The sequence below is a fragment of the Eriocheir sinensis genome, chromosome 11, assembly GCF_024679095.1.
Source record: "Eriocheir sinensis breed Jianghai 21 chromosome 11, ASM2467909v1, whole genome shotgun sequence".
Classification (NCBI taxonomy): Eukaryota; Metazoa; Arthropoda; class Malacostraca; order Decapoda; family Varunidae; genus Eriocheir; species Eriocheir sinensis.
The window spans coordinates 22,620,107-22,646,376 of record NC_066519.1 but is presented as its reverse complement, the minus strand read 5'-3'; the positions used below and the strand labels follow the sequence as shown (position 1 = coordinate 22,646,376).

At 42.1% G+C, this 26,270-nt stretch overlaps 1 protein-coding gene across 5 annotated transcripts in view; it reads right to left on the bottom strand.

The window, feature by feature from the left end:
- The window catches only part of LOC126997061 (dual specificity calcium/calmodulin-dependent 3',5'-cyclic nucleotide phosphodiesterase 1A-like), a 191,899-nt gene extending 168,550 nt beyond the window's left edge, over window positions 1-23,349 (bottom strand). For 3 of the 5 annotated variants that reach the window (XM_050858099.1, XM_050858102.1, XM_050858103.1), the window contains exon 1: window positions 23,060-23,349. The gene's annotated coding sequence lies outside the window, so the exon portion shown is untranslated. The other 2 variants (XM_050858100.1, XM_050858101.1) reach the window with 2 other exon arrangements.
- Window positions 23,350-26,270: the final 2,921 nt, after the last annotated feature.

The following is a 26,270-nucleotide window of genomic DNA, read 5'->3' as shown; positions in this document are numbered from 1 at the left end:
GGAGAAGAAGAAATAGGAGAGAGAGAGAGAGAGAGAGAGAGAGAGAGAGAGAGAGAGAGAGAGAGAGAGAGAGAGAGAGAGAGAGAGAGTCTACGAATTTCCCCCTCAGGTGCTCAGGTCCAATTAATGCTTCAGACAGGTGATGCCCGGCTGGCAGGCCTCCTCCAAGGGCTGTTTTTCCTTCTCATACATTCGATTCCTCCTCCTCCTCCTCCTCCGTCTTCCCCTCTTGTTCTTAGCCGTTTTATTCCTTCTGTTCTTTCACTACATTCTCCTCCTCTTTTAAATTTATACTTCCTTGCATTCCTCTAAGTCTTTGTCCTCTTGTCTTCCTTTTCTAATACCTTTGCTTCCTCCTCTTCTTCTTCTTATCCGTCTTCCCTCTCCTTCTTTTACTCGTCTTACTCCTACTTTTTCATTTTATTCTCCTCGTTTTCTATACTCGCATTTCCTTTCATTCCCCAAAGTCATTGTTCTCTTATCATCGTCCCTTCACCATCCCCTTTATCAAGTCTTCCCTTTCGTTCAATTATTGGTTTTCCTCGTCTTACTCCTTCTGTTCTTCCTCTTCCTTCTCCTCCTCCTTTAAACACATTTCCTCTCATTCCCCTAATTCACTGTTCTCTTATCGCCCTCCCTTCATCATCCCCTTCATCGTTTGCTCCCCTCCGTTCATTTATTCCTTCATCACCCACCTGTCGATTGCCTAATTAACCTGTTCCACGTCACCTGCCAAACGCCCTCGTCCAGGTAATATTCAAATCACCTCTTCGGACCTTAATCAAATTGCCCACACTATCCATTAAGTAAACTCAGGTGGACTACAGCCAATTTACCGGCCCGGGCAGGTTAACTTTATCTGAGAATCTGCCTCACCTGAGCTTCCCGCGCCCAGGTGAACAGACATTGTGCGTGGCAGGTCAAGCATTTAAAGATTTACTCCAGTTCTGCCTTTGTTTTCTTTTCCTGTTTTTGTTTTATATATAGTCCTCTTTTTTTTTTTCCTTTTCCAGACTCCTACCTTCTCTCTCTTTCTGTTTATTTGCCTTTCTCTATCTCTGTCTATCCGTCTATATGTCCCTCTCTATTTATCTCTTTTTTCCTTTCTCTCCATTCCTCAACCTCGATCACTACCTTCTCTCTCTTTCTGTCTATTTACCGATCTCTATCTCTGTCCATCTGTCTATATCTCCCTCTCTATCTATCTCTTTTTCCTTTCTCTCCATTCCTCAAACTCGATCATAAATTATTTTGCAATCCAACTTCATTCAAGGGTAACTTTGTCTCTCGAAGTAATTTACAAACCACAAAACGTCAAGCAGATAATTCGTAGACTGCTCCAGGTCCTTTTTTTTTATCAAGACAAAGAAGAGCAAAATATACTGAATTTGCTTGTTAACTGTGAGATTCTTGAACCCAATAAACGCATGAACAGCTATTTACAAGCCACAAAACGTCAGGTGATATTTAATGTAACAGCCCAGCCTCACCTCCGCTTCAGTTACCTGTTTTATTACTGTGTGGAGTGATAAGAAAATCAATTGAGACTTGTGAACAGCCATCCATAAATCACAAAATGTTTTATTAAGTGTAAAGAGTTACGTTGTAGCTTAACTTTTGATACACATAACTGTTTGTTTTTTCGAGGCAAGGATGAGTAATATAAACAACATTCAAGTCACGTACGTGGTTGTCAAACTAGACCTCTAAACCGCTATTTACGAGCCCCTAAAAAGTTTTGTAACGTATTAAAAGTTACACTCCAGCTTCGCCTTTACTATACGAATGTTTTTCTTTTCCGAGGTAAGAAAGACCAAAATAAGGTTACTGCTCTAGTGTGTGTGTCTTGCTCCTTTGAACTTGAATAACTGACGATGTGTATAAAAATAAGTATGAAGTATATATGGATAAAGAGAAGCACATTTAGGATAGACTCCAGATAAGCTTTCACTATACATACTCGTTTTTTTTTTCTTTTTTTGAGGAAGAGAAGAAGAATCATAACTTTATATACAAGGCACGTGAGTGATGGTTTATCGAACAAGACTCATAAGCCCGTATTGTTAAACTTATTGACACCTCAGTTCGCGTGTCTGGGGAGCCTCTCGTAGAACTTGCTGGGACTTTCTTGGCCTGTTTTGTAATCTTAGTGATAGCTTTGCCGTCCTTCTTATATTGAACCAGAAAGAGGATAGATAAATTCATGGATAGAGAGGTGAGGTGAGGTGAGGCTAGGCTTACAGGAGCTGCCTTGTATGGACCAATGAGGCTCTTGCAGGATCCTTACGTTCCTCTGTAGCCTTGGAAAATAGCCGTAACTGGTGCCTGATACGTTTAAGCAGATGGACTATAAACAGCTGACCTACAAACCACAACCATGAGAACAACGCTCAGGGGCCCACGAGACAACAGATAAAACAGTACGTGATCCAGCATATATTGAATCCTGATTTTGTTATTGCTATTTCTGTTTTACTTCACGCTCGAACGCTGCTCAGAATAATAAAGAAAACGAGACAGCTTCCACGTGCTAACACTCTTACATAAACACTTCCTGAATCTTAGGCGCGCAATCTCAGTACCTTCGGCTCTTACAGCAAATATTTCCAGAGGCCATAAAGAGGATTGGACATGTTTTTATCAGTTTTTTTTTTTTTTTTTAGGGGTGTGGAATCGGAGTCGGGGTCGGAGTCGCAACCTTAACATTTCCCGGAGTCGGAGTCGGAGTCGGAGTCGCAACCTTAACATTTCCCGGAGTCGGAGTCGGAGTCGCAACCTTAACATTTCCCGGAGTCGGAGTCGGGGTCGCAACCTTAACATTTCCCGGAGTCGGAGTCGGAGTCGGAGTCGCAACCTTAACATTTCCCAGAGTCGGAGTCGGGAATTTTGAACTCCGACTTCACACCCCTGTTTTTGTTACATTCATGGTGCGGGAGCCTTGCAAACCTATCACTGGGCTCATAAAGTTACTCATGGAAACACCCACAGTCTCTACGAAAGTCTTACCTAGTCTGGGTGTGTTAGCCTCGGCATGTTTGATAATTTGGGCCCTAGAAATATTTGTGTATGATTGCAGGTAACTTGAGAGAAAGAAAGTGTGTAACCTCCGAAATGTATGAAAATATTGTCCTTAGAAAATGTGTATGACGGTCGGTAGCTGAGGTAAAGGAAGTGTACAAGTCCTGAGATGCTTAAGAGTATTGGCCTTAAAAGTGTATATGATTGACGGTAACTTGAGGTAAAGGAAGTGAGCGGTGCAGAGAATGTTAACACGGAACAGTCTAGTCGTCTCTTTTATCCCAGTAAGAGAGGCAGAGGGATAAGTCGTGCTCCCCTCAAGATCTCAAGGGCCGGAGGCTGAGGCCGCGAGGATAAGACCATGCGTGCCTTGAGCCCTGCGCCACTGAAGGAAAGAAAAAGCGAAAGAAAAAGATAAAAAGATAAAAAGTTGGATCTCTCGAGGTGATATGTCTTGCGTGCACAAAAAGGCAGACGGACATAGACGTACACACACACACACACACACACACACACACACACACACACACGCAGCCTAGGAGGAAAAGATCAAGAAAGAAAAAAGGAAACACACACACACACACACACACACACACACACACACACACACACACACACACACATGCACGTACGACAAAAAACATTTCCAGCCACTGAGCCTACGGAATACTGTTGACCAAAAATATAAAGGGAAACAAATACAAAGCAAAACAAATATGCAAGGGCGAGATATTTTGCCAGGAAGTGAAGGTTTAAAGTCAACAGACCCGGCGAGGCAGCGAGGAGCAGACTGACGAAGAGGAAAAGAGGATAAGGAGGAAAGGAAAGGAGAGGAAAAATAAAGAAAAGAGAAAGGTAAAAAGGAGTAGGAGAAAATAGAGGGTTGTAAAGAGAGGAGTTGAAGAGAAATATAAAGAAAAAGATAGGAAGGGTAAGTAGGATGATATAGAGAAGAGAAAGGAAAGGAAAGGAAGTGAAAAAAATAGGGAGAAAAAGATAGGACGAAAATGAAGAAAAGAAGAGGAAAGAAATAGGAAGGAAAAGAGAAATATGACGAAAAAAAGATAGAAAGAAAAGGGATGGGAAGAGAATTTGGATAAAAAGTGGGCAGGATGGAGAGGGAAAAAAGGGAAGGGAAATAAGAGGAAAAAATATCCATCTCTTTATTTCCTGTCAATCATCGAGCCATTTCACCTGTCTCTCTCTCCTTCCCTCTTTATCAGTCTCTCTTCTTCCCTCTTTATCTGTCTATCTTCTTCCTCTCTCTTTTCATTACCCTTACCATTCCATTTTCTTTCTTACTATTTATCTTCTTTTCCCTTTTTCTCTCTTGACCTTTCACTCTTTTTCCATCATTTCTCTTCCAAACTTCCATGCATACTTACCATCACTCTCTCTCTCTCTCTCTCTCTCTCTCTCTCTCTCTCTCTCTTGACCTTTTCTCACTTTTCTCCCATTCATCTTCTAAACTTCTACGCCTATCCATCTCTTTTTTATTCCTCGCAATCTCTTCCTTTCCCTCCCCCTTCCCTCTCCTGACTTTTTCCTCTTACTTTTTTTTTTCCATTCCCCTCCTACCTCCTTTTCGATTCCAGCTTCCTGCTTTCTTTTCCCTCCCTCTCAAGGCCTCTACTTCAGTTATTTCCCTTCCCTACCTCGACCGACTCTTCCTATCTTCTCTTCCATTTTCTTTTTCTTTCTCTTCTGTCGTCAACATTTATCTTTTCTCTTCATACCTCCTTTTTTCTTTGTTCCTCTTTCTTTTTTCTTCTTCTTCTTCTCGATTTTCACTTTTCTTCCTCTTCCCCTTCTCTCTGTTTCTCTCTTTTCCTTCTCCCTCAGCACGTCCTCTTTCTTTTTTTTTTCTTGTTCTCGATTTTCACTCTTCTTCCTCTTCCCTTCTCTCTGTTTCTCTCTCTTCCTTCACCCTCAGCACCTCCTTTTTCTTCTTTCCTTCCTCTTTGTCTATTTCTTTTCCTCTTCTCTTCTTTCCCTCTTTTCCCTCGTCTATTATTTTCTCTTCTACCTCTTCTCCTCCGTTTCTCTCCCTCTCTCTTTTCCCCTGCCCTTCCTCTTTCTCCCTCCTCTCTCTCTTCCCTTCCTCACCTCCTATCTCTCTTCCCTTCCTTTCCCTTCCCTCTTTTCCCTCTTCTATGATTCTCTCTTCTATCTATTCCCTTCCTCTTTCCCTCTCCCCCTGCACTTCCTCTTCCTCCCTTCCTTCCTCTCGGTCTATCTCTCTTCCTCTCCTCTTCTTCCCTCCCTTCCCTCCCTCTCTCCCTCGAGGATAGACATGCCAGCCTCCAGCTTGTCATGATTACAGCATCCTTCCCCTTACCTGTCAGGCCGGAGAGGTGAAAGGTGAGGGGGGAGGGGGGAGGAGGGAGGAGGGAATGGCGAAGGAGGAGCGGGTGATGGGAGGGAAAATGAAAGCCGGGTTTGGAAGAGGAGAGAGAAGGGGAAGGATGAGGGAGAAGTGGTTGGGGAGGAGAAGGTAAGGGAGATGTTGGAGAGTAAGGGGAGAAAGGGTTGAAGGGAAAAGGGAGAGAGGGAGAATAGGCATGTATGAGTTAGGTTAGGAAGAGAGGAGAGGGGGAGAGGGAGAGAGAGAGTGCAGAGAAGTGGTAGAAGAAGTTAGTAAAGGAAGAAGAGAAAATAAGAGAAAAAGGGGAGAACGGGGAAGAAAGGAAGAGGAAGAAAAGGTAAGTATGAAGTAAGGTTAGGAAGAAGTGAGGAGGAGGAAGGGGAGGGAAAGAAAGAGTGGAGGAGGAGGTAGAAAAAATGAAGGAGGGAGAGAGATGAGAATAAAGAGGTGAGAGAGGTAGGGGAAGAGAGACAGGGAGGTACGTAGGTGAGGGAGAGTTGGGTAGGATGGGGAGGCGAAGGAGGAGGAAGGGAGGGAGAAAAAAAGATAGTGCCAAGTTAAATTAGTGATATCAAGGTCTTTGTTGGTTATTTTGCAAGGTAAAGTGAAGGCTACTCCCCCCTTTCTCCCTCTCTCTCTCTCTCTCTCTGAATACCTGTGAATGCGAGTAAATATGAAGAAACTTTTAATTAACGTCCGAGTCACCTGTTGGCCGCCCTAACGAACGGGCAGGCGACGCAGGTGTTTGTGTGTCGGAACTTTGCAACACGGCGGCGCGTCCACCAAACTTAAGAAAAAACTTTGCTGGAGGAAAGTATAACGTTGTGAGGGTACTAAAACTTATAGGCCTACTTAAAAAAAAACACAGAAGGATGGAGTTAAGAAAGGGGTGCCTAAAATATGAGAAAAAATAGATGTATGTGGAAATATGGAAACGGCAACGCGTCCAGCAATCTTACGAGAAATCTTGCTGGGGAAAATGTAACGTTATGATGGCGGCGTGGAAATCGTGCTAAAATTGCGGTTCTTGTTAAAAAACACAGGAGGAAGGAATTAAGAAAGTGATGTACCTAGAATTAAAAAAACTCAGGAAGAAAACTTGCTGAGAATTATATAATGTTATGGCGGAGCGCAAATCCCACTAAATCTTACGGTTCTTCTCGAAAAAAAACCCAGAAGGGAGGAATTAAAAAGGTGATGTGCATAAAAAAAGAGAATTTTTAGTGAAGATGTTAATAAGAAGATGTTGGCAAGTCCAGCGACCTTGCGAAAATATCTTGCTGGAGGAAAATATAACGTTATGACGGAGGGTGTATCGTAATAAGACTTGCGGCTCTTCATAAAACTCACAGAAATGATATACGTAAAGAAAAGCGGGATAAAAAAAACAAGTGAAGCTGTAAATATTAAAACAAAGTATCAATGAAATTTGTTAAAGAAATTGTGATGGTGTTAGAGAGAGAGAGAGAGAGAGAGAGAGAGAGAGAGAGAGAGAGAGAGAGAGAGAGAGAGAGAGAGAGAGAGAGAGAGAGAGAGAGAGAGAGAGAGAGAGAGAGAATATGAAGACAGGGGCGAGCGAAGAAAAGAAGGAGAGAGAAAGTAAAGAAAGACGTAGCAGTGAATGTGTGTAAGCGGATGTAGGTGAAAAAAAAAAATCAACAATAAAACGAACTTAAAACAAAAACTCGTGTGGAAACATGAAGCCAGCAGAAAAACAAAAACAAAAACAAAAACAAGCAGTTGAATACAAAAGTGACGTGTTTTTTTCATTTTTTTAATCATTAACAATAACAGAAACTCAACTCTTTCCGCACAACGCCAGAGAAGCACTCAATAATATGTTGCCTTGTTTTCCGAGAGCACGTCAATCCGGCCTCATAGCAAGTCTCTTCATCTCTAGTTCGAGGGAGGGACTTGTTTATACCGGCCGTCCTAAAGCGTACCACATATTCATTTACAACAACACAAAGCTTACACACAAAACAAAAAAAAAAGGTAAATCGGATGAAACTTAGTGAAGAAAGATCAAACGTTTGCAGAATGTTAAAATATACACCAACACTCGGTCTTATACATTCACTGCAACATCTAACGCTCACACGCATAGAAACCTAAAAATACGTCGTCTGTAGTTTAGTGAAAAAAGAATCATAAGTTGGTAGCATGTTAAAATATACACCAACACTTGCTCTTGTTCACTGACTGCTACATCTAACGCTCACACGCATAGAAACCTAAAAATACGTCGTCTGTAGTTTAGTGAAAAAAGAATCATAAGTTGGTAGCATGTTAAAATATACACCAACACTTGCTCTTGTTCACTGACTGCTATATATAACACTCTCACACATAGAAACCTAAAAATACGTCGTCTGTAGTTTAGTGAAAAAAGGAATCATAAGTTGGTAGCATGTTAAAATATACACCAACGCTTGCTCTTGTTCATTTACTGCTACATATAATCCCCACACACATTTAAACCTACAAATAAGACGTATGCAGTTTAGTAAAGAAAATAATCATACGCTGGTTGGCAAGACGCTGAAATATACGTCAACACTCCCACGAATTCACTTACCGCTACGTACACCACTCGCACACACAACAAACCTAAATAGAAATAAAAACATACGGAACTGAGGCACATGGAAAAGAGACAAAGGAGAGCAAGAGGAACAAAGTGAGTAGATAGATAAAGGTAATAGAGACAGGGATGAAAGAAAAATCACACTTCGGCAGGATGTTAGAATATATATCAGTTCCCCTTCGTAAAGTATACCACAATGCCTTCCCTGCTACACAAAACACTCACAAAGACTTTAACCTATAAGAGAAGAGATGTTTGTAAAGAAAGAAGAAACACACGTTGCTAGCATGTTGAAATAATATAAACAAGCATTCCATCGTAAGGTATACCACATATCAATTTACTTTCACATATAACACACACACACACACACACCTAGCCTAAAGAGAAACGTGTGCAAAGGAAGAAGAGTCACACGTTGGCAGCTTGTTAAAATATATACCAGAACTCCCTTTCGTTCCCATCACCTTTACACCAGTACAGTCAACACTAACGCCTGATTTTCCAAACATCGTATTAGTCTTAATTAAAACTGTGACTGATTTGCATTTTCCGGCCCGTTTATCAAGGCGTAGTTAGTTGGTTTTGTTCATTTTATTTTTACATGCCATTTTACGATTGCGCGTGTAATATGTCAACTTACGTAACTCTGTAAAAACCCAACACTTCTAACAAACTCCGTCCGAATTATGAAACTCAAAAGCCAAAACAAGCCACATAACAGTTAACAAATACTGATACACCGTTAAAAGAAGTCTGCCGTAACAATAGAAGTAATGCTCTTAAACAACATTGTCGAGAAAGGTTAATAAAAACACCGAGAGAGCTTAGCAATAGATGTGCTGGCGGCGTTTACAACAATAGCCACGACTTTCTAGGTAACAAAATAAAGCTAGGAGTGGAAATATCTTATGAATGGATGAATGGAGAGACGGAGGATGAACGGGAAGATGGAGGGATAAGAGAGAGGAAGAAGCGACGAGGAAGGAAAAAGAAGATAAAAAAGAAAGAGGAGTAGAGAGAGAGAGAGGAAAGAGTAACATAAAAAAAAAGATGAATAAAGAGAGAAGAAAGAGTGACGTACTAGGAAAAGAGATGGAGGGATAAGAGAGAGGAAGAAACGACGCGGAAGGAAAAAAATGATAAAAAGAAAGAGGAGTAGAGAGAGAGAGAGAGGTAAGAGTAACATAAAAAGAAAAAAAGAAGAGAGTTGAATAAAGAGAGAAGAAAGCGACGAACAAAGAAAAGAGATAAAGGAGAGAAAGAGGGGCAAAGTGAGTAGATAGACTGGGAGAAAGATAATGGAGACAGGATGAAGAAAAGGAGATAAACTTAAGATAGACACAGGAAAAGAGATAAAAGAAAAAAAAGAGGGATGGAGAGAGGAAAGAATAACGTACAAGGCAAAAAAAAAAGAAAGAAAGCGTAATAAAGCGAGCAGAGAGAGAGAGAGAGAGAGAGAGAGAGAGAGAGAGAGAGAGAGAGAGAGAGAGAGAGAGAGAGAGAGAGAGAGAGAGAGAGAGAGAGAGAGAGAATATGGAGACAGGGGCGAAGAAAAGAAGGAGAGAGAAAGTGAAGAAAGACGAAGGGGAGAAGGAAGGGAGGAAGGGAAGGAGCTGAAGAAAGAAAAGAGAATAAAGGAGCGATGGATGGGATAATGGAAGGAGGGTGAGGAGACAGAGAGAGAGAGAGAAAGAGGGGAAGAAGAAAAAAATAAAGAGTGTAAGCATGGAAGAAAAGACGAAAGAGGGGAGGAAGGAGGGAAGAAAGAGAAGAACAGACAAGGAAGGAGGGAAGAAAGAGAAAAACAGACAAGGAAGGAGGGAAGGGAGAAGCAAGTGCCTGGAAACTGGAGGGAAGGGAGGGGAAGAAAGAAAGAGAAGATATGGGAAGAGAGGAGAGAAGGGGAGACGTTGACAAGATCGGAGGAGGGAAGAGAGGGGATGAGAAAAAGTGAAGAATGGGAAAAGCGGAGAGGAAGGGAGGGAGGGAAAAAATTGAAGGAAGGGAAGGGAGGAAAGAAAAAGATCCAGGTGTGTTCAAGAGAATGATGGGAAGGTGAAGGGAAAGAGGAAAAGGTAAAAAAAAAAGAAGGGATGAAAAGGGAGAGGAGTAGGGAAAGGTGCTAAAAGGAGAAAGTTGGGAGAGGATAAAAGGAGAGAAAATGGGAGATAAGAAAGACAAGAAGGAAGGGAAGGGACGAAAAAGAAGGGAAGGGAAGAGGTAAAAGAAAAAAAAGAAGAAAGTGAAGAGAAGGGAGAATACTAAGGAGAGGTGCAAACAGTAGAAGGTGGTAAAGGATAAAGGGAGAGGAAGGGAGATAAAAAACAAAAAGGGAGAGGAGACGAAAATGAAGGGGAGATGTTGACTCAAGGAATGGTGGGGATGAAGGGAACAAGGGAGGAAATGAAGGGAGGTAAGGAACAAAATAAGGAGGGGAAGGGAGGAAAGAAAGAAGAAAGGAGGGAAGAGGGATAGTGGTTGGCGATGGGAGGAAAGAGAGAGGAGGGGAGGTAAGAAACAAAGAAGGGAGGAGAGGGAGGGGGGAAAACGTGTTGACGCAATGAGGGGCGCGAGGGATGGAAAATATTGCGTCAAAACAGCGGTTCTATCTTGGTCTCGCGTTTCTGAGATCTACCCGAGGCCTGTTTTTGCGGGTAAATTAGTTTCATACCTGAGCGTCCATTTCCTCCTTCATCCTCTCCTTCCTTCATTCTTTCCTTCCTTTCCACCTTCCTCCCTCCCTCCTTCATCCTCTCTCACCTTCCCTCCACCCTTCCTTCCTTGTCTCCCTTTAACTTCATGTCCTTCATTTTCCTTTATTTCTCGTCCCTTCTTTCTTTCCCTCTTTAATCATCCTTCTTGCCTTGCTTACTCTTCGCTGTTGTGTGTGTGTGTGTATGTATGTATGTATGTATGTGTGTGTGTGTGTGTGTGTGTGTGTGTGTGTGTTCTCATTTACATACATACACCTCATCTTCCTCTATCAACTTTCCTCCTCCTCCTCCTCCTCCTCCTCCTCCTTCTTTTTCTTCGTCCCCTTCACCTCCTCCTCCTCCTCCTAACATCCTTCTCCCTCATTTGCTCTCTTTTTCCTCCTTCTCCTCCTTCTCCTCCTCCTCCTCCTCCTCCTCCTCCTTCTTTTTCTTCGTCCCCTTCACCTCCTCCTCCTCCTCCTAACATCCTTCTCCCTCATTTTCCCTCTTTTTCCTCCTTCTCCTCCTCCTCCTCCTTCTTGTTTTGCCCGTCTGCTCATCTACATAATCACTCTTTCCACTTCCTCCATTAACGAAGAAAGTAAGAAAGGGACAGAAAAAGCAGAGCCATTTAAAAAAAAAAAAAAACGAACACATTTACCATTAGACAAATAAACTAAAACTACTTACACGGTTTATGCATTAAGGAATCAAGCACTTCATTGGGGAAAGATAAGTGGACTGAGGTAAAGGAATCGAGTGAAGGCAAGTTGGAGTTTGATCCCACAATAGAACAATTATTATTACAAAGTTGTTATGGTTTGGGAAGACGTGTTAGTACAAGTTCGGGTCGTGTATTCAGGGTTGTTAGGAAGTTTGGGAGAGAGAAATACACACACACACACACACACACACACACACACACACACACACACACACACACACACACGAAAAAGTATTGTTTTATGATGATGTAATATTCTGTTTTTATTATTTTTTGTATTATCATTTATATATTTCCATCATTATTATATCATTACTACTACTACTACTACTACTACTACTACTACTACTACTACTACTACTACTACTACTACTACTATGACGTTGCTTTCACTTCGCACAATAATTTAACGAAGCAGATTTATAAAACCATCTCTCTATCGCTTGACCTTTCTCCTCCTCCTCCTCCTCCTCCTCCTCTCCTTTCCTCCTCTTCCCTTTCTCATTCTATACCTCCCCCCTTCCCCCTCCCCTCCTTCGATCACTAATCTTCCTTCACTATAAGTATCACAAGTTTATAAGGTCAAAGCGGAGGAGTTCGAGGAGGAGGAGGAAGAGGAGGAGGAGGAGGAGGAGGAGGAGGAGGAGGAGGAGGAGGAGGAGGAGGAGGAAGGGTCAAATGTCCTGTATGTTAGGGAAGATTATGATAACATGAAGTGAGGTCACGTAGTTCCTCCTCCTCCTCCTCCTACTCCTCCTCCTACTCCTCCTCCTCCATCTCCTCCTCCACCTCCATCTCCTCCTCCTCCTCCTCCTCCTCCTCCTCACACACTATCCTTGCTTTTAACACATGCACTTCTCTTCACATTAGTTACAATTCACCTCTATCTCCTCCTCCTCCTCCTCCTCCTCCTCCTCCTCCTCCTCCTCTTATTTCCTCCATTAGCGCAGCTTTTCAACCCTCATTCCTAATTCTCCACCCTCTCTCTCCCTCTTCTTTCCCTCCTCATTACCTTTCCTCTTCTTTTCTTCCTTTATCTTTAACTTAACTTTCCCCTTTCGATGCCTTTCTTCCTCCTTTATCTTCCTTCATTTTCTTTCTCTCCTTCGCTTCATCTTCCCTATATTTATTCTTTCGTGTGTCTCTATTTCGCCCTTTTCATTTCTTTTCTTCTCTTCCTTGTCAACCTCCTTTTCATTTTTACCTTTCTCTTCCTTTCCTTTCCTCATGTTTGTTCTTCTCCTGTTTAGCATTTACCTTTCCTTCCCTTACCTTTATTTTCCTTTTATTTTATTCCTCTTATTACCACACTTTCGTTCCGCTCCCTTTACTTCTCTTTTCATTCCTCTTTATTCCTTTCATTTCATGTCCTCTCCTTTCCCTTCATTTCCATACCTTCTCTTCCCTTTCCTTTATTTTCCTTTTCTTTTATTCCCCTTTTGTTCCGTTCCCTTTCCTTCTCTTTTCATTCCTCTTTATTCCTTTCCCTTCCCTATTCTCCTCCTCCCTTCCATTCCTTCCCTCCCTAACCATCTACTCTATCATAACCCTTTCCTGTTCACCCTTCTACTTCAACCTCATCACCACCATCACCACCACCACAGGACGCATGAGGGAGGTGACCACGGCCTATCAGTGGTAATGCAACCCAATTAACACAGGTAGGGCGAGCAACGAGCAGGTAAACTAGGGAAAAAATAAAAGCAGGTGGATAAACAGTTGATTAGACGTGAACGCTTGTATGGAACCCGAATCAGACACGCACGGGTGACCTAACGTCCCTTATCAACCTAGAAATAAAATCGTGAAATGGTTTAACGTTTTGATGTCGATAAGCGGAAGTTAAATAAATACTCTCCCTTGCCACCACCACCACCACCACCGCTACTACCACCACTACCGCTACTACTACTACTACTACTACTACTACCACTACTTCTACCACCATCAATAGTACCCCGACCATTACCCGCCCTATTGCTTTTATCGCCATTATGCATTTCCGTCATCATCATCATCATCATCATCATCATCATCATCTCTTGCATCACGATCCTCACCACCACCATCAGTGTCACGTTACCTTCTTCATTTCATCTTCCTTCTATTTTTTTCCTTTTTCCAATTCGATATTTTCCTCCTTCGACTCCGACTTTTCCTAATCCTCCCTCATTTGACGTATATTTTCTTTACTTGTTTTCCTCATTTTGATCCATTTAGCCCTTTCTTGTCCTCCTCCTATTTTTCCTCCTCCTCCACTTCCTTTTCAGAATCATTTTACTCATCTTGTACATCCTATTTTTCCTCCATCTGATGCTCTTATCCATTCATTTCCTCCTCCTCCTCTTCCTCCTCCTCCTTCTTCTTCTTTTCCTCCTCCTCTGTTTTCTCCTCCTATTTTTTCCTTCTTCTCCTCCTCCTCCTCCACTTCCTTCTCAGAATCATTTTACTCATCTTGTGCATCCTCATTCTCCTCCATCTGATGCTCTTATCCATTCATTTCCTCCTCCTCCTCTTCCTCCTCCTCCTTCTTCTTCTTTTCCTCCTCCTCTGTTTTCTCCTCCTATTTTTTCCTTCTTCTCCTCCTCCTCCACTTCCTTCTCAGAATCATTTTACTCATCTTGTGCATCCTCATTCTCCTCCATCTGATGCCCCTTATCCATTCGCTTAATCCTCCTCCTCCTCCTCCTCCTCCTCCTCCTCCCCCTGTGGCTCAGGTAACATTACGGGCCGGCGAGTCAGGTGAGCAGCGGGTCCCAGCGGGCGCTCAGGTGTTTATTAATTAGCAGCCTCGGCGGGGGCAGGTAAGACAGACAAAGCACGTGCCCCCAGCTGTCCTGACGGGGCGGGGCGGAAAGGACAACACGCCTGACTCCTTTTTTTTTTTTTTTTTTTTTTTTTTTTACAGCAGAGGAGACAGTGCAAGGGCGTAAAAAAAAGAAATCAATAATGAAAAAAAAAAAAAAGCCCGCTACTTACTGCTTCTCCTCCTCCTCCTCCTCCTTCTCCTATTGGTTCTGCTGCCTCCTTACGCCGCTTGACTGCCCACCTTCATGTATATTACTTGTTGACTCATGTTCACGCACTACACACAAAGGCGAGGTAACGTACACACAAAGGCGAGGTAACGTACACACAAAGGCGAGGTAACGTACACACAAAGGCGAGATAACGTACACACAAACAGGAAATACGTACATGAATAAAGGAATACACAGCAGAAGGAAATACACACACAAAAATACACATAGACACACACACATGGACGAGATTTTAACTTACACGCCCATGGAAAATACATATATAAAAAGGAATAGACACACACACACACACATACACACACACACACACACACACACACACACACACACACACACACACACACACACATTGACGAGATTTTAACTTACAAGCCCAGAGAAAATACTTACATAAAAAGGAATATAGACACACACACACACACACACACACACACACACACACACACACACACACACACACACACACACACACACACACACACACACACGACTCGTATTCAAAGTCTCCCTGAGCCTGGCACAATCTGGAGGCAAATTACACAGGAATCAGCGGCGGCCAGCATAAATTCGACACATTATTTGACGTCTCACTTAAGTATATATTATTTTCCTGACACCCCCCCCCTCCTCCTCCTCGCCTCCCCTTCCTCCTCCTCCTCCTCCTTCGTCATCTCCTCCTGCTTTTCCTTCTCCTCCACGTTTTCTACTCCTGCTCTATCTTGTTTGCCTCTTCTTTTTCTCTTCCTCGTTTCTTGAATTTTCTTCTACTTTTTCTCATCCCCTTTCTTTTTTGCCTCCTTTTCTTCCTTCACTATCATTATCATCTGTTCCTCCTTCATCTACACCTACTACTACTGCTATTACACATACACACACACACACACACACACACACACACACACACACACACACACACGCAACACTTCCAAGGAAAGAAAAAATGATTAACATACGTATGATTTCCAAACTTTCTCCGCTCTGATGTGTTTCCACGCCACGGGAAACGAACGGGCGACACACACACACACACACACACACACACACACACACACACACACACACGCACAGACACCAGGAGCGCGTCTCGTAACGTTGAAAAGTTTGTCGTGTTTCGGAATAGGAAAAAAAAACCAGTCGTACAAAGTTGAGAGAGAGAGAGAGAGAGAGAGAGAGAGAGAGAGAGAGAGAGAGAGAGAGAGAGAGAGAGAGAGAGAGAGAGAGAGAGAATATTTGCATCACCACTAGACTGACATTTTCTGATCATGTGACTGACAAGGAAGAGGAGGAAGAGGAGGAGGAAGACAACCAGGAAAATACTTCAAAATCAGGGAGAGATCAAGGAAGAAAAGATATATAAGATGAAAACGAAGAAGAAGAAGAAGTAGAAGAAAAATAAAACATATATAATAATAACAGTAATAACAAAAATAATAATAATAAGAAAAAACAGAAGGATAGAAGTAAAAGGGTAGGAATATAGAAAAAAGAAAGATAAAGAAACAAAGATAAAAGATAATAGTGATGCATGACGTAGATAAGTAAGAAATTGAGAATAAATGTAAGAAGCAACTAAAAAGAGGTTGAGAGAGAATTGATAAGGGAAAAAAGAAAAGAAGAAAAGGAAAATGAAGGGAAGAAAGGGAGAGGTGGGGGAGATAATTTAGTATAGAGGAAGAACGGAAGAAAACTGTACAAATATTAAAAAAAAGAAGAAGGAAGAGAGGGAGGGAGATGAAAGAGGGGGAAGGAGGGAGAAAAGAAGATAAGGGAGGAAGGAAAAGAAAGGGAAGGGAGAACAGGATGGAGACAGTTAGGAAGCAAGGGAGAACAAGAAGAAAGAAGAGGAAGAAAGGGAGGGACATGGAGGGGAAGAAGACTGGAAAAGGAAGAAGGGAAGAGAGGAGAACAGAGAGGAAGCATTAAGAGGACAAGAAGGATGAGAAAAAAGGGAGAGGGAGAGAAAATAAGAGGAGAAGGAGAAAGGAGAAGAGGAGGGGGAGATGTACCTTTGGACGATACAATGTTATTAAGAGAGTGCCGTGCGGGGGAGAAAAAAAAAAGAAAATATCTATAGGGAAAGGTTGCTGGGTGATAAATGAAGGGAGGGAGAGAATGTATGGGAGGGGGTGAATGAGGGAGGAGGAGAGGGAGAGAAAGAGGAGGAAGGACGGAATGAAGGATTAGGTAACAGAGAAGAGAGGAAGGAAAGTGGCAAGATAGGAAAGAAGAAGAGTGAACAGAAAGAGATTAAAGAAGGAACGAGAAAAGAAAGAAAGGGAGGAAGGAAGGAAGGCAGAAAGGAATAACTGAATAGAGGGAGGAAGGAAGGATGGAATGGGTACCAGAAAAGGAAGGAAGGAAATGACAAGAAGAGAAAGAAAAGAATGAATGAAAAGAGAAAATAAGAAACGAAGGAAGAAAAGAATGAATAAATGAAGGAAGGATGGAAGGAAAGAAGCACGGAAGGAAGAGAAAAGGGAAGGAAGGAAGGAAGAGAGGAAGGTCAACAGGAAAAAAAAGAAGGAAAGAAACAGTGATAAATAAATAAAAATAAAGAAAGACGTAACAAAAATTGAAACGAACCAAGGAAGGAAAAAAACGAAATGAACGGAGGAGTGAAAAAATATATAAGTGAAAAAAAGAAGGAAGAGAGGGAAGGGTAGGGGAGGAGGGGGAGAGGAGGGGGGAGGATAATACCTGTCGTCATCAAGGTAATGCTTAATAGGCGCCATCTTGGGACGCGGGATGGCGAGGCACAATAAACATTCCCTCAGAGGATTTGCTTATTACATCCTGCCCGCGAGGAGGAGGAGGAGGAGGAGGAGGAGGAGGAGGATATGGATTAGAGTATGTTCTTGACTTTCTAATATTAAAAAAAAAGTAAAAGTTAGAGTAGCAGTAATAAGAGGAGGAAGAGGGGAAAAAGAAGAAGGAGGAGGAGGAGGAGGAAGAGAATGAGGAGAGCGGAGATGGAGGAAGAAGAGGAAGAAATATATGGAGAAGAAATTGAAATGGAAAAGATGGCGGTGAATGTGGAGAAGGAAGAGAGGAAGGAGAAGGCGGAGCAGGAGGAGGAGGAGGAAGAGGAGGAGGAGGAGGAAGAGGAGGAGGAGGAAGAAAACCTGGTGGGGTAGGAGACGAGAGAGTAACAAAGAGTGAAGCTTATTCATTCCTTTAAAAAGTTGAAAAAAAACGAGGAAGAGAAAGAAAAAGGAAAGACAAGAGGAGGATGAAGAGGAGGAGGAGGAGGAGGAGGAGGAGGAGGAGGGTTCGTTCGGTTCATCCTAATCACCCATAACGAGGCTAACGAGGGAACATGTTTTTATTTTTCTCATCCTTTGTTTTTTCTTTTTCCTTTTTTTCCTTCAAACATTTATGCTTATTATTTACATTATTTTCGTTTCGCTTCAGTTTTATTGTTTTGTTTTTTTTCGTTCGGATCTATATGTCGCAGCACGGTTTCTTTTTCTTCCTTTCTTTGTTTGTTTGTTTGTTTCTTTCTTTCCTTCTTTTCTTGTTTCTTTCTTTCCCTATCTTTCTTTTTCTTTTTCTCTTTCTTTCCTTCTTTTCTTGTTTCTTTGTTTCCCTATCTTTCTTTTCTTTCTTTGTCTTTCTTTTTTTCTTCTCTTTATATTTATTTTTTTCTTATTTGCTTTCTTTATCTTTCTCTTTTTCTTTCTTTTCTTTCTATTTCTTTTTCTTTCTTTCTTTTCCTTTATTTTTTCTCTATCATCTTTGTACTTCTCTATCATCTTTTTTCACTTTATAATCTTACTCTTTTTCTTCATACAACTTTCCTTCTCTAAAATATGTAACAAAATGAGCAAAATTATCCAAAAAAAATCCACAAAAAATTTCTAAGGAGAATTTAAGACAACGAACAAAAGATAAATTAATATATATTTGAAGGAAAAAAAAAAAATCTACTTTGTCCTAACCTTTTTTTTATTCCTTTTCATTCCTAACTTTTTATTCCTTTTCATTCCTAACTTTATATTCCTTTTCATTCCTAACTTTTTATTCCTTTTCATTCCTAACTTTATATTCCTTTTCATTCCTAATCTTTTTCATTCCTTTTCATTCTTAACCCTTTTTTTCTATTCCTTTTCATTCCTAATCTTTTTCATTCCTTTTCATTCTTAACCCTTTTTTTCTATTCCTTTTCATGTCGGGGAAAGAATCCATGAATGATGCAGTTTTATTCTTCATTTGCATTCCAAAACAGTCGCATAATCAGCACACACAAAAAAGGGCCGATCTGTTATTCACTAGCGTTCCACAAGACAAAGAAAAAGGAAAAAATAAATTGAGTTACTGGAAGAAAAAAATATATACTGATTTGCATAATTTGTTTGACTTCGCATACTGTATTTTTCCCTCAATTTACTAACTTGATAATAATAAGCTCGAAAGAAAAGAACAACAAGAACAGCAAGAACAAAAACAACAATATTCGTCCTCGTCATCTTCCTCCTCGTCCTCTTCCTGCTCCTCCTCCTCTTCCTCTTATTCTTCCCCTTACTCCAATTCTACTATTATTGTTGCTACTACTACTACTACTACTACCACTACCACTACTACTACTACTACTACTACTACTACTACTACTACCACTACCACTACTACTATTACTACTACTACTACTACTACTACAACTACTAATACTAATGCGAATAGAAATAATAATGATAAGAAGAAGAAAAATAAGAAGAAAAAAGAACAGGTACAAGAAAACAACAACAACAACTACAACAACAATAATAATAATAATACCACCACCAACAAAAGCAAAAAACCACAACACGAGAATATAAAGGAAATCCTACTATGAAAATCGAGATCATCCTTCTATTTTTGCTCGTCCGCTCCTATTTCCGTGATCCCTTCCTGCCTCTCTCCCTCTCTCTCTCTCTCGCTCGCTCTCCCATCCTTTGTATCTTCCGTCCCATTCATGCACAGTATCCTCTTTCGACGCTTCCCCTTTTTCATTCCCATTGTTCATTTTTTTCCCGCTCCGTCGCGTATCTCTTCATCTCTTCTATCACTTTACTCTGATTTGGTCTTTTCTCCTCTATTCTTTTCTTTTCTTTTGTTTTTGTGTTTTTCCCTGGATTCTTCGTTTCTCGTCTTATATATGAACTCTTTTGTCCGCATATGTTTCGTTATTTTTGGGCAACTTAGAGCCTTACGACTCCCCCATCTCTTCATCCCTGTTATTACTTCACTCTGATTTCGTCTTCACTCTTTTATGCTTTTCCTTTGTTTTTTGTGTTTTCTGCTGCAGTGGATTCTCCTTTTCTCGTCTTAAATATGAATCTTTTATCCGCATCTGTTTCGTTATTTTTGGGCCACTTACAGCCTTACAACTCCACCATCTCTTCATCCCTGTTATTACTTTACTATGATTTCGTCTTTACTCTTTTATGCTTTTCTTTGGTTTTTGTGATTTTTCTGCTGCAGTGGATTTTTCTTTTCTCGTTTTAAATATGAAACTCTTTCATCTGCTTCTGTTTCGTTATTTGTGTGCCTTTTACAGCCTTTCAAATTGATTCTTCAGTCTTAATCTGAACTAATATTCTCATAAATTTACGTTACTATATATGTCCCTTTAATACCTGTTGAAGTTACTATTATTGCCTCATTCAAAATCCTTCTTTTTCGTTTACTTCGTCTACATCGCTTTAAATCGTTCACTATGGCCTGTTGATTCTAAGTCATTTCTAGTCATTAAATATACGACTATATATGTAACTATTTTAATCTTGAGTCTCTTCAAAATTCTTAGCCGCCTTCGTCTGTTTCCTTCTCATCACTTTTATATTTTTCTTTTCTGTTTTTCCTCAACACAACGATCCCAGTTTTTTTGTCTTCTTCCTGAAACTATCAATATTATCTTGGTATACTTCGTTTCCGGCACTATCGTCCGTCCTTTCTCGTCAAACACACACACACACACACACACACACACACACACACACACACACACACACACACACAGTGCAATACCCACAATAGTGAAAATCCTGAACACATAGACTCTTTACTCCTAAGTTACTTTAAGTTTGTAGCTTTAATGATCTCCCTATATAATATGTATATTTTCAGCTCTCGAGCTGCTTCTCCCTAAATAAACCGTATATTATTATTATTATTATTATTATTATTATTATTATTATTATTACACACCTTCAGCCTTTTCACACTCCCATACCTGAGAAACTTGCCACCTGAGAACTGCCTTCGCACCTGACTGACTCCCTGACGCCCTGATTACACTGGTTACCTGGCAGCCGTGTTGGTATCGCCTAGGCTTGCCTACTTAGGGGAAACCTGCCGCGAAGAAGTATGGAGAGATGGTGAATGAAGTGAAGATTCTGGTGGTGGCAAGGGCGATGGTAGTGATGATGTTGGTGGTGTTGGTTTCGTTGTTGTTGGTGGGTGGGTAAAGATCTGAAGGGTTTTGGTGGTGTTGATACTGGTGATGGTGGAGTTTGTGGAGTGAAGGTTTTAAGTGGTAGTGAGGTTGGTGCAGGTGAGAATAAGTGAATGAAGGAAATAAGAATACTGAAGAGTGTGCAGAAGAAGAAATGGAAACACGAGTGATAGTGGTTGCAGTGGTGGTGATTGTAATGGTGGTGGTGATTGTGGTGGTGGTGGCGAAGTGAAACATATGGCGGTAGGTCAGGTGGGTAGGAATGATGGTTGTGGTAGTGGTAGTGGTTGTGGTGGTGAATTATAGAAGGAAAATCTTGTGGTGGTGGTTGTGGTAGTGGTTGTGGTGGTGAATTATAGAAGGAAAATCTTGTGGTGGTGGTTGTGGTAGTGGTTGTGGTGGTGAATTATAGAAGGAAAATCTTGTGGTTGTGGTTGTGGAGGCGAATTATAGAAGGAAAATCTTGTGGTGGTGGTTGTGGTTGTGGTTGTGGTGGTGAATTATAGAAGGAAAATCTTGTGGTTGTGGTTGTGGTAGTGGTTGTGGTGTTGACTTATAGAAGGAAAATCTATAGAAGGCAAATCTTTTGTTGGTGGTTGTGGTTGTGGTTGTGGTGGTGAATTATAGAAGGAAAATCTTGTGGTTGTGGTTGTGGAGGCGAATTATAGAAGGAAAATCTTGTGGTGGTGGTTGTGGTTGTGGTTGTGGTGGTGAATTATAGAAGGAAAATCTTGTGGTGGTGGTTGTGGTTGTGGTTGTGGTGGTGAATTATAGAAGGAAAATCTTGCGGTCGTGGTTGTGGTAGTGGTTGTGGTGGTGAATTATAGAAGGAAAATCTTGTGGTGGTGGTTGTGGTAGTGGTTGTGGTGGTGAATTATAGAAGGAAAATCTTGCGGTGGTGGTTGTGGTAGTGGTTGTGGTGGTGAATTATAGAAGGAAAATCTTGCGGTTGTGGTTGTGGTAGTGGTTGTGGTGGTGAATTATAGAAGGAAAATCTTGTGGTTGTGGTTGTGGAGGTGAATTATAGAAGGAAAATCTTGCGGTGGTGGTTGTGGTAGTGGTTGTGGTGGTGAATTATGGAAGGAAAAGCTTGTGGTTGTGGTTGTGGAGGTGAATTATAGAAGGAAAATCTTGTGGTGGTGGTTGTGGTTGTGGTTGTGGTGGTGAATTATAGAAGGAAAATCTTGCGGTTGTGGTGGTGTTATAGGTTGTGGTACTAGTGGTTTTGCATTCTTTTTCTTTACCCGTGATCAAGTTTTATTAGAAAAGTGATTTGTGGCCGAGGGAAGGTGCGGCCCAGGTGGAAAGGGGCGGGGCGGGGCGGGGCGGGCAGGTGAACTGTCTTTTATGATCACCTGAGGCCGACCAGACCACCACCTCTCCTACATACGCACATACATGCATACATACCTACATACATATATACATACATACATTTATACACACTCAACAAGCACTGACCTTTAACACCGATTAGAACTTTCAGGTCACTGACATACACACACACACACACACACACACACACACACACACACACACACACACACACACGTGCACTGATAAGTTACTGGGAGAGAAAAAAAAAGTGAATTCATATCCGTTCCTTTGAACACTCAGGAAAACACACACACACACACACACACGTACATACTCTCTCTCTCTCTCTCTCTCTCTCTCTCTCTCTCTCTGTTATCTACACTAATCAATAATATTATGAATGGACTCCTGCGGCGATATTACCAACCTCCTCCTCCTCCTTCTCTCTCCTTCTCTCTCTCCTTTGCTTGGCCACCGACCTTGGCCGCTCTTACTTGTGTTTTCTAAATGCTACATGGACGTGGCTGCGTGGGTGTGTGCGTGCTTGTGTGTGTGTGTGTGTGTGTGTGTGTGTGTGTGTGTGTGTGTGTGTGGATACCTGTACGTGCGGGCCATATCAGTGCGGCGTGCCCCAGGGGGAGTCATGCACCCCTTCCGGTCCCTTCGCCCGCTTCGCCCCATCCTTCAAGATCTCATTTCTAGAGACATAAACACAGCACTTGAGAACTCGTTGCTCCCTCTCACTCCTCCTGCTGCTCCTCAGACTACTACTCCTGCTTATGCCATGTCTCTCCCTCCTCCTTGACGCTTTCCTCCGCTGAGACAGGCAGGGGAGGAGGAGGAGCAAGAGTCGGCCTTTAAATCGCTGAAACACGCACCGAAACCTGAACACGAGGACGCCAAAGGGACGGTCGCGCGCACCCTCACCCACCGACGGCCAAGAATACACTGGCGGCGGTGGTCATGTGTAGTGCCGCGGTGGTGGTGGTGGTGGTGGTGGTGGTGCCGTGGTGGCGGCGTTGAGGGCGGAGCTTAGCTAGGACGCAATGGCCTGCCTCTTGCCTGCATCTGCCTCTGCCTACCTCTCCCTTCCTCTCTCCCTCTCTCTCCCTCTCTCCTCGATGACACCGCCCATGTTCACTCCCACGGCCCCGCCCGCTTGTTATTTTCTCTCTCTCTCTCTCTCTCTCTCTCTCTCTCTCTCTCTCTCTCTCTCTCTCTCTCTCTCTCTCTCTCCATTCCCCTTGCCCTCTATCTCCCCTCAGTTCATCAATCCACCCTTCCTTCCTTCCACCCACTTCCCTTCGTTTCCTCCACTCTCCATTTGTCACCCTTTCCCTTTCTTCCTCCTCCCTTCCATTCTCCATCATTCCTCTTTCCTCCACCCTCCTCTTCCCCTCTTCTCTCTCTCCACCCTCCTCCCTTCCTCTACTAACCAACTGTTCCTCTTCCATAAACCATCCACTAATGTCTCCACTTTCCCCTCTCCATCTTCCACTTTTCCCTTCTCTCTCTCTCTCTCTCTCTCTCTCTCTCTCTCTCTCTCTCTCTCTCTCTCTCTCTCTCTCTCTCTCTCTCTCTCTCTCTCTCTCTCTCTCTCTCTCTCCACCCCTCACATGCTTGCAACTTTTTCCTCCACTCCAGCACCACTTCTCTCTCACCTTCCACTGGTTTCCCCTCCTCCATCCTCTTATTTCCCCTCCTCTTCATACCATAAGTCGCCGGATAATTACCTCACCTCTGCTTTTCCCTCCAGCCTTTCTCCTCCCTCCATAACCCTTTCACCTCCTCCCCTCCTCCTCTCTTTCTAATCCCTTCATAACCCTTTCCCCTTTCCCCTCTTCCTCTCTTTCTACTCCTTCGTAAACCTCTCCCTTTCCTTCCCCTCCTAATCTCTTTACTCTGTCCAGTTTCCCTCCAGTACAGAATAACCCTTTAAATTCAGACCCGCAACTTTCGGAATGGTTTGGGTAGGTCAGGGTAGAGTAGTTTGGGGTAGGGAATGGAGAGAAGGGGTTACCTATATGAAGAAAGTTAAAAGTTGAATGAGGAACTGGTCTGGTTGGATTAAAACTTTGGTCCACAGTCTTTAGAGGAAGATGAGGTTTTGTGTTTAGGTGAAAGAATGTATATGATAAAGGGTTAAGATGTATTATATAGACAGAATGTTAGCAAAAAATGGAGGCTTGACTGATAGTATTTACAGGAATATGAGGTTGCGAGAAAGGAAATAGAAAAGAAGGGGTTTAGACGCATTAAAAAGTTCAGGGAATGAGGTTTGGAGGTTGGGTGAAGGAGTGTGAGTAGAGATCAGTAAAGAAATATGTGGGGGATGAAGGTGGAAGAGAGAGAGGCGGGAGATAAAGGGAAGAAAGCAGGAATGATAATAAACAGGGAGAGGAGAGGAACCTCGTATCTCCCGTCAGTGAAAGCGGAAGAAAGAGAGAGAGGAGGAGGAGGAAAGAGGAGATGCGTAAAGGATGTTGAGAGGAGATGGAAACGAACAAAAAAAAAAGATATTGAGGAGCGTACGTAGATAAGAGAGAGAAGGTGGGACGTGAATGAAAAAGAACAAGAAAAGGAGGAAAATAGGAAGAGAATGGGTTTAGAGAAAGAGACTTGGAAAAAAAAAAAAAACAATAGAACACACAGAGGTAAAATGTTGATAAGCGTAAGTGATAGGGAAGAGGGAACGTAGATAAGAGAGAGAAGGTGGGACGTGAATAGAAAAAAAGAACAAAAAAGAGAGGAAAATAGGAAGAAAATGGGTGTAGAGAAGGAGACTTTGAGAGGAAAAACAATAGACCATACACAGAAGTAAAATGTTGTAGGCGTAAGAAATAAAGAGAAAGAAAAAGAAAAATGAGAGGAATAGCAGAATGAAGAAGAAGAATAGGGAATGAAAAGAAAAAGAAAGAGTGAGAAATGAAAAAGCAAAAAGAATAAATAAATAGAAAAGAGTGAACAAGAGTATGCAGAAGAAAGTGAATGGGACATGGGAGTGACGGGAGCAGGGGTGAGGGGCTAGTAAAAGCGGGAGGGGTTAGTGGGAGAGGGGAGGGGTCAGGGAGGGGGAGCAGCGGGCCACCCTACCTGCGGCGGCCTAATCAACAGGTGTCAGCGGGCGGGGCCTCAGGTGAGTGAAAAGGGATTGTGGGCTGACATGACACGAAACGATTAAACGCTGCTCGTGCTGATTGGAGGAGGAGGAGGAGGAGGAGGAGGAGGAGGAGGAAGAAGATGAAAAAATGACAGTTCTGGTGCAAATGATAGGGGAAGAAAATGAACAAAAACACTATCACCATCAACAGCAATAAAAAAAAACGCGGATAGGAGAAGAAAGAGGATGAGGAAAAGGAGGAAGAGGAGGAGGAGAAAAAAGTAGGAGGAGGAGAAGGAGGAGGGGAAGTGTGAGGATGAAAACAAAAGATGATAATGGTGATGCAAATGATAATAAAAAAGAAAAATAAGAAAGAGGAAGTTGAAGAATAAGAAAAACAACACCAACAACAAGAGCAAAAACGCTAAAAACAAGCACTTCCAACGATCAAGATAAGGAAGAAAAGAAGAAAGAAAGAAAGAAAAAATAAACAGAATAACGCGCTACACATCTAATTCCCTTCTAGTTCAAGATAAGACAACTAAAGACTAAAACACAGGATAACGCGCCACACATATCTCATTCCTTTCTAGCTCAAGACAAGACAACTAAAGATTAAAAAACAGGATAACGCGCTACACATCTAATTCCCTTCTAGCTCAAGATAAAACAACTAAAGACTAAAAAACAGGATAACGCGCTACACATATCTCATTCCTTTCTAGCTCAAGACAAGACAACTAAAGATTAAAAAACAGGATAACGCGCTACACATCTAATTCCCTTCTAGCTCAAGATAAAACAACTAAAGACTAAAAAACAGGATAACGCGCTACACATCTAATTCCCTTCTAGCTCAAGATAAAACAACTAAAGACTAAAAAACAGGATAACGCGCTACACATATCTCATTCCTTTCTAGCTCAAGATAAAACAACTAAAGAAAAAAAAACAGGATAACGCGCTACACATCTAATTCCCTTCTAGCT